Here is an 18,786-nt window from a genome sequence, read left to right as displayed (position 1 = left end):
ATCTGATACAACTTACAACTTCACTTGCAGATTGTAGATCTCTTTTCAATCCTTAATTCTTCTTGGTTTTTATACTTTGCAGCTCTAACATCATGTTCACCCTTCAAGCACTCATCTCCTTAAGTCTTCTTTCTTAACATCCAATTGCAAACTCCTCTCTTAGGTCACTTGATGAAGCAAAACACTTAATTCTTTCTCCTCCTTAGGTTCTCACACATGACACCAACTTCTTTTGTCTCATGACCAAAAATTCCTATAAATAGGAAATTAGAATATTTTTCCACTCATTATCCATCATTCAAATTAGGTTTTTGGATGGATTAGGTAGGATACAATGTATCTACCCCATATCTTGTCTTTTCTAGAAACTTCTCCTAGAATCTAATTGAATTCTCCTAAAAATAGTAAAACCACTCGACATCAACTAATGTTTATTGGTGCTCACAATTAGCTAAACTTTACTTGACATCAACTGTCTTACTTAGCATCCACTAGAATTTTCTTTCACTCAGTTCTAGCTGACTTTCTATTTGGCTTGCACTAAGTTTGTTCGGAACCTACTATCCACTCAATCAAGCTTGATAGACAAAATTTTTTTTACTTATTTTTCTAAACTTTTTAAGTGTAGCCAAACATTTTGTAACCTTAATTAGTTCATCAATTCATCATGTCGTCACTATCTTAACTAACTCTTGTATTTCATTACACAATCATACCTTAACCTTTCCTCTACTTGATTTTGTTACATCTTATTGATCAAATCCTCCTCATCAATCAATTAAGTGATAGTACTTGAATCTTATAAGAAATTGTCTTACTAGAAAATAGTCATTTTTGACATCAGTGAAAAAGTAATGATTGAAATGCATAATCTCCTTCAACAATCTCTTTTTCAATTAGATTTCAACACCTATGACTTTCCAACCTTTGATTGATGACAAGATGAATGAGGGGATCATGTGTAAGGACAAAGAGGAAGAAGTCAGAGTGTTTTTTTTTTAGTATGAATCAATACAGAGTCACTGGCCTTGATGGGTTTCCCCTACCTTCTTCCAATTTTTCTAGGACATTGTTAAGTATGACATTGTTCATGTTGTAGGGGACGTTTTCAGAATGAGGAAGCTATTGAAGGAGCTCAATCATGTTGGAGTTGAGGAAAGCCAACTTCGAAGACGCCCAAGATCACCTGCATGCGAAACCTGTCAAAGAGAAGCCATAGAAGGGGAGGAGCATGGAGCACGGGTAAAACCCTAAATGGACATGAGAGCCATCATAAATGCAAACACAATGAGAAATGTATTTACAATGAAATGATGTGATGTTTTTGTTAAAATACAATGAGAGAGAGCCCGAATATAAAGAGCTCATGGAAGCTTGTAGAACAAGCTGGAAGGTGGTAGAAGATAAGGATGACAACAAGAAGGGAACAAACTCCCGTGTTGTCACCAACTAACCACAACATGCATTAAATATAAAATATTAAATAAATGCATGACCTAAGTAAGCTTAAGTAATAGAATAAATAATTAGATATTAATTATTTACTCTAACACCCCCCCTTAAGTGCAACTTAGGGAAATGCCTTAAGCTCACAAAACAAAGATGAAATGCATAATGGGTCCCGACAACGAGGCCATGTTAGGTACCCAAGTACAATGCAAGAAGAATGCAACCTCTGTAAGCGAGGAAAGAGAGAAAACCGCATGGGAAAAACCCTCCCCCAAAAAGAGGTAAGAACCCAGTGAAGAGCTGAAGAAGTCTCCAACTAGGGAAATTGTCCCCTAAAACAGGAACAAAGAGTGATCATGAAGAAGCAGCATCACTGAAGCAGGAAGAAGCCACAAATCTGTCAAACTGCTGATCTGAAGATCCTCCATGGAAGAAGAAGGCACGAACCGAGCATGTCTATATGGTAGATGATCCATCTCACCGAAATGCATAGGTAGCCAGCCACTGCAATCGCCTCGTACATAGGATCAACCACTGAATACATAGTTCACACTATCGAACCATTGAACCATGGATGCATTAGAACATAGCATAACCCCCCCTTAATGCAGACAGGGTGTGATGACAGGCAACTGAGAAGGTGAGCCAAAATCTCCTGCAAACGAACCAAGAACGAGGAAAGAGGAAAAGAGGTACAGACACTGATAAAGACACGGTCTAACTGACTCTGCATGGGCTAATGTTGTGGAAGGGACACTCACTTGACAAAGGGAGAATGCCTAAAACAGCAAACAATAATCCCCCCCATGGTGCTTTATGAAATAGTGCAAGTACAACTGACTCAAAACAACGTTCATGACTCCCGAAATACAAAAGTGACAGTTTATCTCAGTGCGAAAATAAAAAATGCTTCAAAATGATAGCTACAATGATCAAAACTGAAAAAGAGCTGAACCAAAAGAAAGTACAGCAAAAAAGAAAGCAAACCATGCCAGGAAAACGATCCTCGGGCCTAAAATACTCAAAATATCCACCATAGAGAAAAAATGCCAAAACTATGATAGAAAGAGAAGAGGCCAAAAAAGAAGAAAAAGGACTACATTTCTTAAAAGTACACAGAACCAGCTTTCCAGAAATATAAAGTTTTCAAAAAATAGGCATGAGATGCAAAAGATATGCATGCCGGAGTCAAAAATAGGACTTCAGACTTCAACAAAAAAAACAGGCAATAAAAAAGCATCAAAACCTAAAAATACCTACACTAAAATCTTCGTCTTGGAACCAGCTTTTCAGCGCTTCTTTCGGATCGGAAAAATACCTTCGTATGCAAGAGTTTTGGCCAAAAAACCAAAGGTAGGTCCAAAAGCAATTGGGAGAGGTGCATGCAAGGGCTGATGCAGCGCTGACGTCAGCAAGTCAAATGATTAAATTTGATGGTTTGGTGGCTGTCGCAGCAAAAAAAAGAGTGCCACGTGGCAGTACTGACGTGGCAGGGGTGATGTGGCAAGGTGCCACGTGGCGCCCAAGCCACATGTCACCCCCGCAGCTGCTGATGTACCCTGCAGATGTGGCGCAGAGCGGGCGGGCGGAGTGGATCTATTCAGCTGAGTGGCGGGTGGAGAACTAGAGAGGCGCCACCGAGAGGAAGCGGCGAACTTCAGAGGCGCCGCCTGAAGGAGTGGCCTACGAGTGGCGGAGGAGGCCGAGCGGAGCCCGGGCAGCGCTGCCTGCTACGGGCTGCGCGCCGGTGGCGCGGTGGCGCGATGGCGGCGCGCCCGAAACTTTTTTTAAAATTTTTTTTCACTCAAAATCGTCCGTACAGTCCGTACGGCAGCGACCCTGGAGACCTCAAAAAATCGCCAAAATTTCCTTGTCTCCAAAAATGACAAGTTTTATATGAATCCTGACTGCAAACGGCCTTCCAGATCCAATGGTGATGTTCGTTTGGGCTGAAAGTGCTTCGAAATAATGCTGATCCCCTGATTTGAAGAAAAATTGCACAAAAAAACTAGGGTTTGTGACTCCAAATCACGGCTTCAAAATTTCTTCAACAAAGCAGCAGTAGGAAGGCTCTGATACCATGTTGGAGTTGAGGAAAGCCAACTCCGAAGACGCCCAAGATCACCTGCATGCAAAACCTGTCAAAGAGAAGCCATAGAAGGGGAGGAGCATGGAGCACGGGTAAAATCCTAAACGGACATGAGAGCCATCATAAATGCAAACACAATGAGAAATGTATTTACAATGAAATGATGTGATGTTGTTGTTAAAATACAATGAGAGAGAGCCCGAATATAAAGAGCTCATGGAAGCTTGTAGAACAAGCTGGAAGGTGGTAGAAGATAAGGATGACAACAAGAAGGGAACAAACTCCCGTGTTGTCACCAACTAACCACAACATGCATTAAATATAAAATATTAAATAAATGCATGACCTAAGTAAGATTAAGCAATAGAATAAATAATTAGATATTAATTATTTACTCTAACAAATCAAACGTTCATTGTTCTCATTTGTAAGACTAAGGGCCCCCAAAGGATGGAAGACTTCAAACCCATCAGTCTTTGTAATACTATAGATACAAGATCTTTGTAATACTATAGATAGAAGATCTTTTCTAAAGAATGGCTTTGTTCCTGGAAGACAAATCATTAATGTTTCATAAATACTCATGAGGTGATACACTAGATGGAAAACTCTAAAAACCTAGGTATGGCCCTTAAACTTGATATTTCTAAAGCCTATGATAAGGTCAGGTGTGACATTTTGTTTGCCATTCTTGTTAGACTTGACTTTAATGAGAAGATTCTAAGAATTATTAAGATTTTTGTGACTTTTGTTACCTTCTTAGTGATTTTTAATGGTGCCCTACGTGACTTCTTATCTTCCTCTCAAGGTCATTTTCCAGGTCACCCTCTATCCCCTTATCTCTTTATTGTTGTAGTAGAAGTTTTAAGTAGAAATATTGTCTCTTTATCTAACTCTAGCAGAATTAAGAGCATCAAGCCTACTTCTCAGTGCCTCCCTTGAGTCTTACAATAGTTTATGGATAATACTTTTTTTGTTTGGCATCTCCTCCATCCATGAAATTAGAAAGTGGAAAGACACCATGAATATGTATGCTCTAGTATCTGGCCAATGAATAAACTATCGCAAAAGTAAAGTTTATTTTTTCAACACTTATACCAATTTGCAAGAAAAGGTTACTGGTATCCTACTTGTGCTAGCTTGAGGAAAAGGTTAATGATATCTTCAGATGCCATGAGGCAAGCAACCCTGACACCTATCTTGGTCTACCATTCACTACTAAGGAGATCCCAATACATTTCAGGAATGGTCTTGTGGAATGTCTACAAATAAAGCTAGTGGTATGGAAAGGGAAAATATTGTGTAATGTTGGGAAACATTAACTCCTCTTAGCCTCCTTATAAGCCATTCCAATGTATTTTCTATATATTTTTAATCTCCTAGGAAAATTAATAGATATCATTGAGAGAATTTGGCATAATTTCCTATGATCCATAACAAAAGAAAAGGCAAGAATGATCTTGGCTAGCTGGGAGAAAGTTTGCAAACCTAAAGGTCAAGGAGGACCAAATATAAGAAGAATTAGACAATTGAATAAGTCTCTATTAACCAAAATTTACTGGAAGTTGGTGAATTCCCAAGGTAGCTAGAGTAACATCATAATGGCCAAATATTTTGGGGGGTTGTCTTCCAACCAATTTATAGTGGCATACCCTCTTCCCTAGGGCTCTAAGGTCTAAAATGACATTGTTAACACCTGGAAGATACTAAGAAAGGGGTGTCACTAGATCATGGGGAATGATAATTCAATAGAATTTTGGGAAGATCAGTGGATCCACGCAAGTGCCCTCAACAAAACTAAGTTTTCCCCTTTGTGTGAGATGTGCACTAGAATGTATGGCTCTTGGGCTCGGGACTTCATCACCCCTGAAAAAGAATGGATCACTTTTTAGAATCTCCAACCAAGGGAATTGAGTTCAGCTCAGGAACTATAGGATCTATTTCTCACCTATAAGATTCCCCTTATCTCGATTAAGGACTCTTGAGTGTGGAAACTCACACCCTTGGGGGATTTTACTATTAATTCTTCTTATCTTAGTGAGCTGGTAGGGGAAGGGGCATAGGATGATTAAAGAAAAGCTTGGCACCCTTGGATACTACCTAAAATAAACTTCTTTTGGTGGTCAAATCTACATGGGTTGATCCTCAGTATTGACAACCTCTAGTAGTATAGCTACTAACTTGCCAACTATTGCATTTTATGCCTTGAAGATGTTGAATCCATTCTACACTTTCCATCCATTTTCACTTTTCCATGGAAATCTAAATGGAGGTTCTTGCTTTATGGGGAGTCAACTAGTATATGAATAATGAGTTGAAGCAATTTTCCCACTAGAAATGCCTGGATACCCACCCTTATCTCAGAAACATTTGGTCAATTCTTCCACCTTATGTCTCATGGAAAATATGGAAGGAGAGGAACAATAGGATTTTTAGGGAAAAAGTTAAAACTAGCTTGAGGGTGGTTCAACAATTTATCAAGCTCCTAAATGAATGTAGCAAGATCTGACACTAGAAATCTCCCCCCACCCCAATCACCTGAGTGAAAGTGATAGGAATTGGGAATTTACTTGGGATGTGGGACCAATGGTGGCACAGTTTGACAATTCCAAAATCATAGAAAGAAAGGAAATAGTTTAGTGCCTATTCCCCCCCACCGAGAATCCTAGATAAAGTTAAATTTTAGGGTCTAAAAATTGCGAGAACGTAGGGAGTCAATAAGCTAGTCATAGAGGGGGACTCTATGCTAATCATCAAAGTCGCCAAGGGAGAGGGAAAATGAAATTGGTCAATTAAAATAATTATCCATGAAATATGAAGGATGATGAAAGATTATCAAGATATCCATATGGCACGCGCGCGCACACACACACACACACACACACACACATACATATAGATTGAAGAAGTTTATTGAAGAAGGAGAATGTTGTGAATAGATTGATACAAGTATGACCAATATATTTCAATCATTGTTTTTTCACTGATGTCAAACTTTCTATTTTATGGTAAGAAACCTATGTATACAATTTAAGTATTATCACTTATTTGATTGATGAAGAGGATTTGATCAAAATATGTAACAATAGCACCTAGAGAAAAAGTTGAGTTATGATATGAAAAGGAGTGCAAGTCAAGAAAACAATAACATGATGTATTGATAATCTACTTAAGGTTACAAAGGTTGGCTACACTAAGAAAGTATAGAAGAACCAGTTAAAAAAAAATTGTCTAAAAAACTTGATAGAGTGGATAGAAACTATCGATAAAAGTTAGTGCAAGCTAAGAAAAAATTAGTTGAAGTCAAGTAAAAGTATATTCTAGTGTATGCTGAGCAAAGCAGTGGATGCTAAGTAAAGTTTAGTTAATGTCGACCACCAATAAACTTTAGTTTGTGCTGAGTGATTTCATAGAGGATGTTGAGCAACATAGTATGTGTTGAGTATCAAAAGAAAGATAATATCAAGTGGCTAAATTAATTGAAACATTATGAATTTGATGGATCTAAGCTGACAAGTTTGTTTTCTTGGATTGTGTGAACTAGGTGGAAGATAAGATTGATGAGTTGGTGGAAGAGAATTCAAGGTAAACCATTTTGAGGTGAATTTAAAGATGATTGAAGGAGAAGTTTCTAGAAGAGATATGAAATATGGGGTAGATTCATTGTATCCTACCTAATATGTACCAACCCTAAATTGGACAATGGAGAATGAGTGGCAAAAGATCTTAATTTCCTAATTATAGGAATGGCTGGTCAAAAGTAACAGTTGGCATGTGCAAGAACATAAGGAAGAAAAGGAGTCAAGGATTTTTCTTCATCTAGTAACCTAAGAGAAGAGTTTAGATTGGCATGTTAAGAAATAAGTATTAAATATATGAATGCTTGAAGGGTGAACAAGCTATCAAAGCAGAAATATCTGAAGGCCAAGCAGAATGGAGGACTAGAACAAAGATCTATAATTTGCAAATGGATTTGTAAGTTGTTATCGGATTAAGTCTTATTGTTACTCTCCAATAATTGTATAAGTCTAGGGTAAATCCTTTGGATTGATGTTGACCTAATAGTCATCTGAAAATCCTTTAACCAGGTGACATTCCAATTGAATGGTCTAAATTCCTCTAACAAGGATCACTCCTAACGAGGTGATTGCAATCCTTTAATAGGGTCACATTTAATAGTGTGTATTGTAACCTATAACAGGTTTGGCCTTTCATAGGGAATCACTTCAGAAGAGTGAAAAAGACTAGCATATTACTAGTGTTTTTTCTGAAATTGGGTTTCCACACAAATCATTGTGCCAAGTGTGTTGATGAATTTGTTATGTTTCATGTTTACATTTTTGCAAGTTTATTTAATAGTAACCTACAAGATTTAAGTGATTGCATAATCTTATGGATGCATGCATGATGATAAACATTTTATGGGTTCACTACATTATGAAAAATTTTATTTATACATTTGGACCTTGGATAATTGAATCACCCCCTTGAGTTATTCTAAAGTATTCAAACAATTGGTATTAGAGCCATCTTCTTAAAAGGACTTTTTTAAAGGTACTAGATGCACAAAGATCAAGATGTCAAAAATAGATGTAACCAAGCTTAATAGAGATAAATTTCCTACATGGAAAATTTTGATGAAGCTACACCTTGGAGGACTTGGAGATCAAGCACAATATACCATTACTACTAAGCATGTTGGTCTAGTTAGAGCCCCAACAACTGAGGATATTAAAATGAAGAAAGAAAATAATCAGGCAATGGTTGAGATTGCCTCTATGCTAAGTTAATCCAAATTTGATGATATCAAAGGTCTTGATAGCGCAAAGAAAATGTGGGATGCTCTAACCACCATCTGTGGAGGAGACATTAATCTTTTGAGAGCCAAATCTCAAAGTCTAAGAGGTAAGTTTGATGATATGAGAATGGATAAAGATGAAATTTCTTAGAAATGCTTTAGAATAACTTGGGGGGGGGGGGAGTGAATCAGTTATTCAAGGTCCAAATGTCTAATTAAAACTTTTTCATCAAGTAAAGTGAGCCTTTAAAACTATTTATTCATCCAAGCTTAAACTTTCCTACTTAGCAAGTTACTGTAAATCATCATGCAAGCATAAGACATGAAAAGATCAACACATAACATAATGATTTATTTGGAAACCAAATTTGAAAAAACCACCAATAACATGCTACTCAATTCTCACTCTTTTGAAGTGATGCCTTGTGAAAGGCCTGCCCTGTTAAAGGCTACAACACACTACTAAATGTGACCTAGTTAAAGGATTTATCCACCCTATTAGAACTAGGCTTGGTTAGAGGACTTTAGAACATTCACTTGGAATGCCACCTTGTTAAAGGATTTATAAATGGCTATTAAACCAACCTAAGTCCATAGGATTTTACCCTAACTGATACAATTTCTAGAGAGTAACAATAAGGGGTTTTGACCTAATTATAGTTCACAACTTATCTTGTAGATTTTAGATCTCTATTTAGTTCATCATAATTTGCCTAGTTTTAGTTTTTGCAACTCTTGATAGCTTTCCCTCCTTTAAGTCTTTGTCTCCTTGGGTCTTTATGCTCGATGTATCAGTGCAATCTTCCTTCTAACCACTTATCAAAGCAGAGTCTCTATGCTCTGTTCTTCCTTCTCCTTGATGCCTTCTCCTTGACACCCTTTAACCTTTTTGCAATTTGGCACTCCAACAACTCTTACGTCTTGGCCTATGACTCCTTAAATAGAAGTTTAGAATTGCTTTTCCCACTCGATTCTTCCCTCTAATTTTGGTTCAAATAGATTAGGTAGGATTCATTAAATCTAACCCACATCTTCTTCCTTCTGTAAACATCATGAAATATCCTCTTGAATTGGCTTAAAAATGGTTTATAGAGAATTTTATGCCACTAGCTCATCATCCTTATCCTCCAACAAGTTCAAAAAATTCAAGGTAACAAACTTGTTTGCTCAGATTTGGTGAATCTTTGACTTTTTCAATAATGTAGCATCTTGGCACTATTGAAATTCTGGTGCTCAACACATACTCTGTTACTTAGCATCAACTATGTTTTACTGATGCTCGACACCTATTATGGATTCACTTAGCATCCGCTAAGTTTTTTTTATGCTTGACACCTATTACTTTTCTCATCATCTGAACATGCTTGTCTCTTTCTATATTAATCAGCACACACTAGATTTTTTTATTTGCTCAGCAGTAACTAAAATTTGCTCGGTTTGAACTAGCAAGCTAATGAACTTAGTTAAGCTTTGCTGTCAACATGTTGCAACTTATTCCTCTGATGTGTCTAAGTGTGGCTAGCCTCTATATCTTGAAGTAGGTTATCAATAAATCATTTTACGAGTGTCTTAATTGATCCTTGTACTTGATTACAACACCATAACTCAACCTTTCCCTTAGGTACTTTTGTTACATCTTGTTGATAAATCCTCTTCATCAATCAACTAAGTGATAGTACATGGATCTTATAAGTAGATGCCATTCCAAAAAATAGCAAGTTTGACATCAATGACAAAACAATGATTGAAAACATTCTTTATCAACCATCTTCCTTCTTTGCAACAATCTCCCTCTTTGATAGTATTTTTTTTCAATCAGTGTTGAGATAATGGGTGTTGGACACATTGCATAATATTGTTATATTTTATTATTTTATTTAATGTATTGTTGCATCTAGATAGACGTGCAACATGTAAAGATTCCCATGAAATATTCTTGATGAGTTGTATTGTAACATTGTGATAATATTTTTTGTAATTATTTAATATTAGAAAAAAGAATTAAATGCCCAATATTAAATATGTGGTCAGTGGGTTGGGTGGCACATGGTTTTAGCACATAGTTTATATAATACCACTTAGTGGTTTTGTGGGACTTGCTACTATATAAGAAGCCACAAGGGTAGTTGTTGTAGTGTGAGAAAGGCAAGAGTCGAGCGAGACAAGGATTTATAGGTTAGCCAAGAGAGAATTTGTGAAAGTTGGAAGCATGGCATGGGATGTGTGGATTAATGCTTGTTCACATGGATTGCTTGGTGGTGGCTATGGCTTTGAAGGCTTGCATGGTTATATTGCAAAGGATATTTTGTTGAACAATATATGGTAATGGATGCTTTTGGAGGTTGGGTTTTTCCCTCAATGAGGGTTTCCCAGGGTATATCTTGTGTTACAATTTTGTGGGTATGTTGTCTATTCACTTGCATGTGGATTTTAATTCCATATTTATTTTAGATCTGTTATGGGTTATGTAGAAATGGTTATATTCTTTATTGCCAAGTTTCCTTACAAGTGGTATCAGAGCTATAGTTTAATTATATTGTAAACCTAGATTGAATCCATGGGCATGCATGAGAGGATAAAAGAAAGGGCAAGATATATGAGTTGTTTATTGCAGATTTGAGGGTTTTTTGGGTTTTCTCTTATGATGGGATGTTATAATATTTGGGCATGTGAAATTTTTTATACAAAAGGATTTTTCAAATGTTTCATTTAAATAAAGTTTTTAGGGGGGAGCTTGCAGAAATGATCTCCTAGGTAAAGATAGACCTCACCATTGGATCCAGGTTGACATTTCCATAAATTTTGATATATAATATGCCCTAGTTTGGCCATGTTTAGAAGAAACGAAAGAGTTTTTTGATTTTAGCCAATGATGGCTGTCAAATTTAATTCCGTCAGAATTTTCGTCACAAAAATAAAAATAAAAATAAAAAATTGTAGTGAAAATGTTAAAAAGACTATCTTAGTAAAACGAGAATATTGGATTTCAGAGTTCTTATAGGCATTGGAAAGTTAATTCAGAGCACTACAACATGGTGTAGGTTTGGTTCTAGGATTTTGACATTTTGTCAGGTTTTAAGAGCCCAAAATTTAGATGTTATTTATTTTGAGCATAGATTAGGGCATAACTTGGGCATACAGAGTTAGATTTTGGACTTTGAATAGTCAACGAAAAGCTCTTGGAGAGCTCTACATATTGGTTCAGATTTGGTGCAAGTTTTGCATAATTTATTTGGTGATATAATGATCTGAATAGTTTATAGATATATTTTGACTATGGTAACATTGTGAGTTTATGGCATTGGAGATTTAAGTTTTGATGTCATTGTATACTCAGTTCATATTTTAGAATGGTCTCATGATGATAAGGTTATCAGTGTTTGGTTTGGATATGTGTGATGACTTGTTCAATCTACAAGTTGTGCAGTGTTGTAAGCAATCTATACTTACAGGTTGCATTTATGGCTTGGTTATGGGTTGTTTTTGCCCATTGATCTTTCATTATTGATGCATATTTAGATTTTTGGATTGATTTGGGTTGTCTATGCACTAAGTCACATGATTTGCTAATTTTTTCTTCATGTAGAAGGGATGAGATGTTGTTACCAGGTATAGTCATGGTGGAGGATTGTTGTTGACTATTTTATGCTGACAGGTTGGACACTTTAAGAGATGGATGCTCGATTCATGGATGTGATTATGGTGCCATGGATTTTGGCATGACATGATTAGTTATACAAGTTAATCCTTGATGTTCATTAGCTTGGATTTCTGATTTAGTTATGGTGGTATATCTTCTTGGTTTGAGGATCATGGTTATTTGGTTTCTTTTGAGAAGCTCATAATGTGCACTTTGAGTTCTTTGATGGTTTGATGCCTTGGTTGATTCTCATGGTTAGAGGATGGATTTTTCATCATGATGTCATGGATAGCTTGGATACATAGTTTAGTGGGAGCTTGTGACAGTGATGGGGTGACAATGTAGGATTAGTTCCTCATTTGGTTTGGATCTTGATGTAGGAGATGGATTTCATGATACCATAGCTGACTTCTTACCACAGTTGAGTGGGAGTTGTTGGCATTAATATATTTATTGAGTGTTTGCAGATGTTGGAGGTTTTTCTTAGATCCTATTGCTGCAGAAGCATCTTTGACATTTGCATGGTGCACTTGTTATCTTTGTGGTGTGTGAAGATGGATAGATCTTGAGGACTCATGGAGTTCTTGGTTATCTTCATGGTGTTTTGAGATGGTTCTTCATGGTATGTGGAGATGGTTTTCTTCATGGTGTGTGGAGATGGTTGCATTTTGAGGACTCACAGGGTTCTTGGTAAAGGTATGGTTTATGCTTTTATTTGGTGCATTATCCTTGGTATGAAGATGGTTTCATTATTATGTCATAGTATACTCTTGATACGCATTTAGAGTTGTGACATGTTGTGGTGTGTTCATATGGAGCATGTTATATCTTTAGTTGAGATGGTAAGATCATGTTGTCATGTTTATGTTCCTGAGGCCATGGTTGGAACTTTGACATTGATCTTGGTTTAGTTTTTTCTTGGTATTGTGTACACTGATCATAAGCTAGATACTTCATGATATTGCTATGTTTTATTTGGAGTTTGCATGGATTGATTGGTTATAGGTGCTCATGGATACTTAGAACCGGTGGTGATGCTGATTTCTCTTAGATTAGAGAAGTATTTGTTGGGACGGTTGATGGTTTTAGCAGGAAGTTTGAGGGTTAGTCATTTGATATGGACTTGAGAGGAGATTGTTCTTAGATGAGTCTTGGTTAGAGACTTAGATATCTTGATGAGCATTCTCATTCCCCGCTCTTGGTCTACTCAGTGGTTTGCTACTTGAGAGGTATAGCCCATTATTTTTTTCTTAGGTGCATTATATTTATGCTTGTCTTTCATGGATATGGATCTTGAGCTATGGTATATGAGTTGGTTCTGGAGGGTTCATTTGAGAGATGGTTTAGCATTGGTTATCTCCATGTGCATATGTTGTTATGTTGGTTGAATTTAGGAGATGATTTTATATTGGGAATATTCCTTGGTTTAGGAATGGTTTATGAGTTTGATCTTCTTGTGAGAGGCTTACATCCATGATTAGTTATATGATATGGTTTTGGTGTTGTTGAGGCTTCTTGTTGGGATTTTATGGAGGAGATCATACTTGCATTGCTTACATCTAGAGATGTGTGTAGGACATGATATAGGTTATGATTTGCATGGTTTCTCTAGTCTTGGTTATCTTCCTGGATGTTTGGTTTCACTTACATTAGATTTGAGTTTGGTTAGATATTATGATCACTGGATTTTTCTCATGTCTATCATGTGAGAGATGACATGGTTATTCTTTTATCTCTTTACTCTATTGGTTGTGGAGAATTTGGGAGACTATTGGAGACTTGTTATGAGAGTTGTTCTTGTAGGATATCAGTTTATGTATTATGGATGTCCTTGATACTACATGGATTCACTTCTTTGAGATGTTGTGAGTGGATTGGTTATAGATTTGACATTATTTTTGGCAGTGGGAGCTTCTTGGTTTATATGTGGTAGGTATTTCTCTAGAGGCTTATGATTACAGGTTGTAGATTGGATATGTCGATGATATCAGATTCACTTGTTATACCTTTGAGGTATGGATAGTTGGATGGGTTCTGCACTTGTTGTGGGTGTTTTAGTTGGTATAGGATTTTATGATCTTTTAATGCAACAAGTTGGTTGGCTTTCTCTTTGGATGGCTTCTATGAATATCTAGTGGTAGTGGCATAATAGGAGGTGAGATCATTCATGTTTGAGATTCTAGATACTTTGATTTTCTTGCAAGTACTAGGATGGAGCACTTGGTGTACTTTGATCCATGATGGTGGATGTGCTGGGAGGGATTGTTCCCTTGTTCGTTTATGTGGCTATGGATTGACCCTATGCAATGTATACAACAAGTGGGAGATTGTTGAGATAATGGGTGTTGCACACATTGCATAATATTATTATATTTTATTATAATGGTGCATCTAGATGGACGTGCAACATGTAAAGATTCTCATAGAATATTCTTGATGAGTTGTATTGTAACATTGTGATAATATTTTATGTAATTATTTAATATTAGATTAAAGAAGTAAATGTCCAATATTAAATGTGGGGTCAATGGGTTAGGTGGCACATGGTTTTAGCACATGGTTTATATAATACCACTTAGTGGTTTTGTGGGACTTGCTACTATATAAGAAACCACAATGGTAGTTGTTGTAGTGTGAGAAAGGCAAGAGTCAAGTGGGACAAGGCTTGACAGGTTAGCCAAGGGAGCATTTTTGAAGGTTGGAAGCATGGCATTGGATGTGTGGATTCATGCTTGCTCACATGGATTGCTTGGTGGTGGCTATGGCTTTGAAGGCTTCCATGGTTCTATTGAAAATGATTTTTTGTTGAATAATACATGATAATGGATGATTTTGGAGGCTAGGTTTTTTCCTCAATGAGGGTTTCCCAAGGTATATCTTGCGTCACAATTTTGTGGGTATGTTGTCTATTTTCTTACATGTGGATTTTAATTTTGTATTTATTTTAGATCTATTATGGGTTATGTGGAAAGGGTTATATTCTTTATTGCCAACTTTCCTTACAATTAGTTTTCCAACAATCTCCTTTTTTCAATCAATCTTATTCTTACAATGATCTTTTCACTCTAATTTCCAACAATCTCCCTCTTTGACATTGATGGAAAACAAAATTGATCAACCAAGTTAACAAAATGCTAACTAGGTTAAAATAGGTAAGTAAAATGCCATAAAGAAAACTTCATTAAGCTGTGATTTTCTTTTGCATATCTAAACGTTCTTTTTCTTTACTGACTCCCTCTTACATTCTTTCTCCCTCTATATGCATTGATCATCTTCTGCTATTTTGATATCTGCTACTTATCTCTTTTTCCATTTGATCTTGTAGATTTGATCAACTTCTAGCTAGTTTTCCCTCTATCCAATTGAATGTTATTGATCAAATGTTGTTGGTCAGTTTCTTACCACTTCTCCCTTTTTGACAAAAATGCCAAAGATATACTATTTCAACATTTGAACATACAAGTGTAGCATTTGCAAGTATTCCAATGTTTCCCTCTCTCCTTACTTGTGACTGATTTAGAACTTCAACACTTTTAATTACTTAAGGCATGATCCTAAAGTAAATATTCTCTGCATCAATTTGTGATATGCCAATAGTCAACTCATTTGATGCAAGGTAGTCTTGGTTTTTCTCTAATAGCCTTGGCTAGGGGTATCACCCCTAATTTACCTCTAAGATACTCAAAAGAATATTTAGGTAGTAGTTTTGTAAAGATGATAGTATTTTGTTCCTTTGAGTTGACATATTCCATCCTTATTTGCTTGTCTTCCACCAATTCTCTTACATAGTGATACTTAATTGCAATATGCTTTGTTTTGGCATGCATTACAAGATTTTTTGATATGTTAATGGCACTTGTATTATCATAATAGAGTATCATAGGTTTAGTTACTTCTTCCTTCATTCCTTGCAATATATGTTTAATCCATACAATATTAGTGCACTTGATAGTAGAAACAACATATTCAGCTTCTATTGTAGACTGTGAGGTACAACTTTTCTTTTTGCTAGTCCAAGTAATCAATCTTTTCTTTAAGAAAAGTGCTCCTCCACTAGTGCTTTTTTTGCCATCAATATTACCTCCCCAATCTACATTAGTGTAGGCTTTCAACTCAAACTTTTTACTCCTCTTCTAGTATAAACCAAATTCATCAGTTCCTTTTAGGTACCTTAGTATTCTCTTTACTTCCATCAAATGATTTTCTCTTGGGTTAGCAAAAAATCTTGCCACTATTCCAATAGCTAATGCAATATCTAGTCTACTCTGTACAACATACTGCAACTTTCTAATCATTGATCAATACATAGTCTAATTCACTTTAGCTGACTCATCATTCTTGGATAACTTATGTCCTGTTACTATTGGCGTACTGACTAGTTTTGAATCTTTTAACCCAGATGTCTTGAGTATCTCCTTGATGTATTTGGATTGGGTCACAAATATCCCACACTTCAGTTGATGTACTTGCAATCCAACAAAGAATTTGATTTCTCCAAACATTGACATCTGAAACTCATGTTTCATTTGATCAACAAAATCTGCATAATATAGATTTTCCTCAAAATATTATATCATCAACAAAGATTTTAGATATCAAAATGTCTTTACCTTTTTCTACCTTGATGTACAAGCTATTTTTGTCATTTTTTTCTTCAAATCCTATCTTCACAAGATATTTATGCATCCTCTCATACCATGCTCTAAGTGCTTCCTTTAGACCATAAAGTGCTTCATGCAATTTGCAAACCATATCCTTGTTGTTGTCATCAACAAATCCCTCTGGTTGTTCTATGTAGACTTCCTCTTCCAGTATACCATTCAGAAAAGTAGACTTCACATCTATTTGGTAGACTTTGAAACCTTTGTAAGAAGCATATGCAAGTAGTGTTCTTACTCCTTCCATTCTTGTAATAGGCGCAAATGTTTCCCCATTGTCTAGTCTTTCTTCTTGTGCATAGCCTTTGCAAACTAGTCTAGCCTTGTTTATTATAATCTCACCATTCTCATCAAGTTTGTTTCTAAAGACCCATTTGGTACCATTACATTTTTATCTGCTAGTCTAGGAACTAAGATCCAAGTTTTGTTCTTCTCAATCTGATCTATCTCCTCTTCCATAGTTTTATGCCAAATATCATCTTGTACTACCTCTTTCACTATATTGGGTTCAACCTTGCTTAGAAAACATTATTCATTCCTTAGTCTATTCCTCATCATTGGTCTTGCATCCTTGTCACCAATGATTTTTTCTATAGGGTGATATCTTCTCACATACTTGGCTAGTCTTGGTTCTATCATTCTTTCCATGTTTTGTTCTTAAGCTTTAGAGTCACTCTGTACATCTGTATCTATTATTTTAATATCTCTTTCATGTGTACTGATTTCAGAGTTGGAATATGTATATTCTTCATTCTACAACTCAGTTTCTAAATACAACTCAACATTCACTGGTTGTGACTTGACTGATACTGAAAAAATTTGTTGATTCCTAGCTTGATTGGCAACATCATCTTCAGTTGGCATTCCTTCATAAAGGTATACAAAAGATCTATAATCCACTGATTTCTTGTGTTCATTAACTTTGACTTCTACATGCTCATCAAAACTTACATTTACACTCTCCACAATCTTGTTAGTGTTAGTATTTAAACACTTATATGCTTTGCTTCTAGTAGAGTATCTGAGGAATATCCCTTCATCACCCTTTGCATAAAATTTTCCATTTCTAGTATCCTTAAGAATATAACATTTACAACCAAACACTTTGAAATGTTTTACATTAGGTGAGTGACTATACCATAGTTCAAAAGGTGTTACATTTGTACCTTTCTTAACTTGTACTCAATTCAGAGTGTAAACAATAGTACTTACAACTTTTCTCCAGTACTTCAAAGCAAAATTTTTTTCCATCATCAAGGTTTTCACACATTTTATTACTAATATATTCCTTCTTTCTACAATCCCATTTTACTGTGGATTTCTTGGTGCTGATGTTTGCCTTTTGATACCTTTTTCATTGCAAAATATCTCAAATTATTTTAATGCAAATTCTCCACCTCTGTCTGATCTCAAGCACTTTAGACTCTTTCCTATTTCCTTCTCAACTCAGGCCAAAAACAACTTAAATATTTGAAATGCATTATATTTTTGCTTCAAGAACATGAAACTCATCATCCTAGAATAGTCATCCACAAAAAACATTATGTACATGTCTCCTTGATAACTTTCTACTACTTTTGGGCCACATAAGTCAATATGGACTTGTTCTAGTACTTCTTTGGAAGGTAGATTTTTCTTTGGAAACTTGACTTGGTCATCTTTCCTAGTTGACATTGTGTGCACATTGTATTTTTAGGCTTCTTCAGCTTAGGTAAACCTCTGAATTTTTTCTTTTTTCTAATGCTAGTTAGATTGTCAAAGTTAACATGATGTAGCCTTTTATGCCATAACCAAACATCATCAAGTCTAACAATAAGACAAGCTTCATCTTACATATCTAGATAAAATCAATTACTCCTAGTTTGTTCACCTTTTCCTATTAGATTTCCATCAGTGTCATAGATTTTAGTAGTTTTGTTTTCAAATTCTACTTTGCAACCTACATCGTCCAACTATGATACACTTAGAAAATTGTTGTTCAGTCCTTCTACATAGTATGCATTGTCACATGAAATTTTCTCTGTATGTTTAATAGACCTTTTCCTTTGATTTGACATGGAGCATCATTTCCAAATCTAACATTGTTTCCATCATACTAGGTAATGTTAATAAACTTACTTTTGTCTCCTGTTATGTGATGTGAACATCCACT

Source organism: Cupressus sempervirens, chromosome 5 (assembly GCF_028749045.1).
Source record: "Cupressus sempervirens isolate cs-2001-9-10 chromosome 5, ASM2874904v1, whole genome shotgun sequence".
NCBI classification, from domain to species: domain Eukaryota; kingdom Viridiplantae; phylum Streptophyta; class Pinopsida; order Cupressales; family Cupressaceae; genus Cupressus; species Cupressus sempervirens.
Note: the sequence above shows the minus strand (reverse complement) of the source record.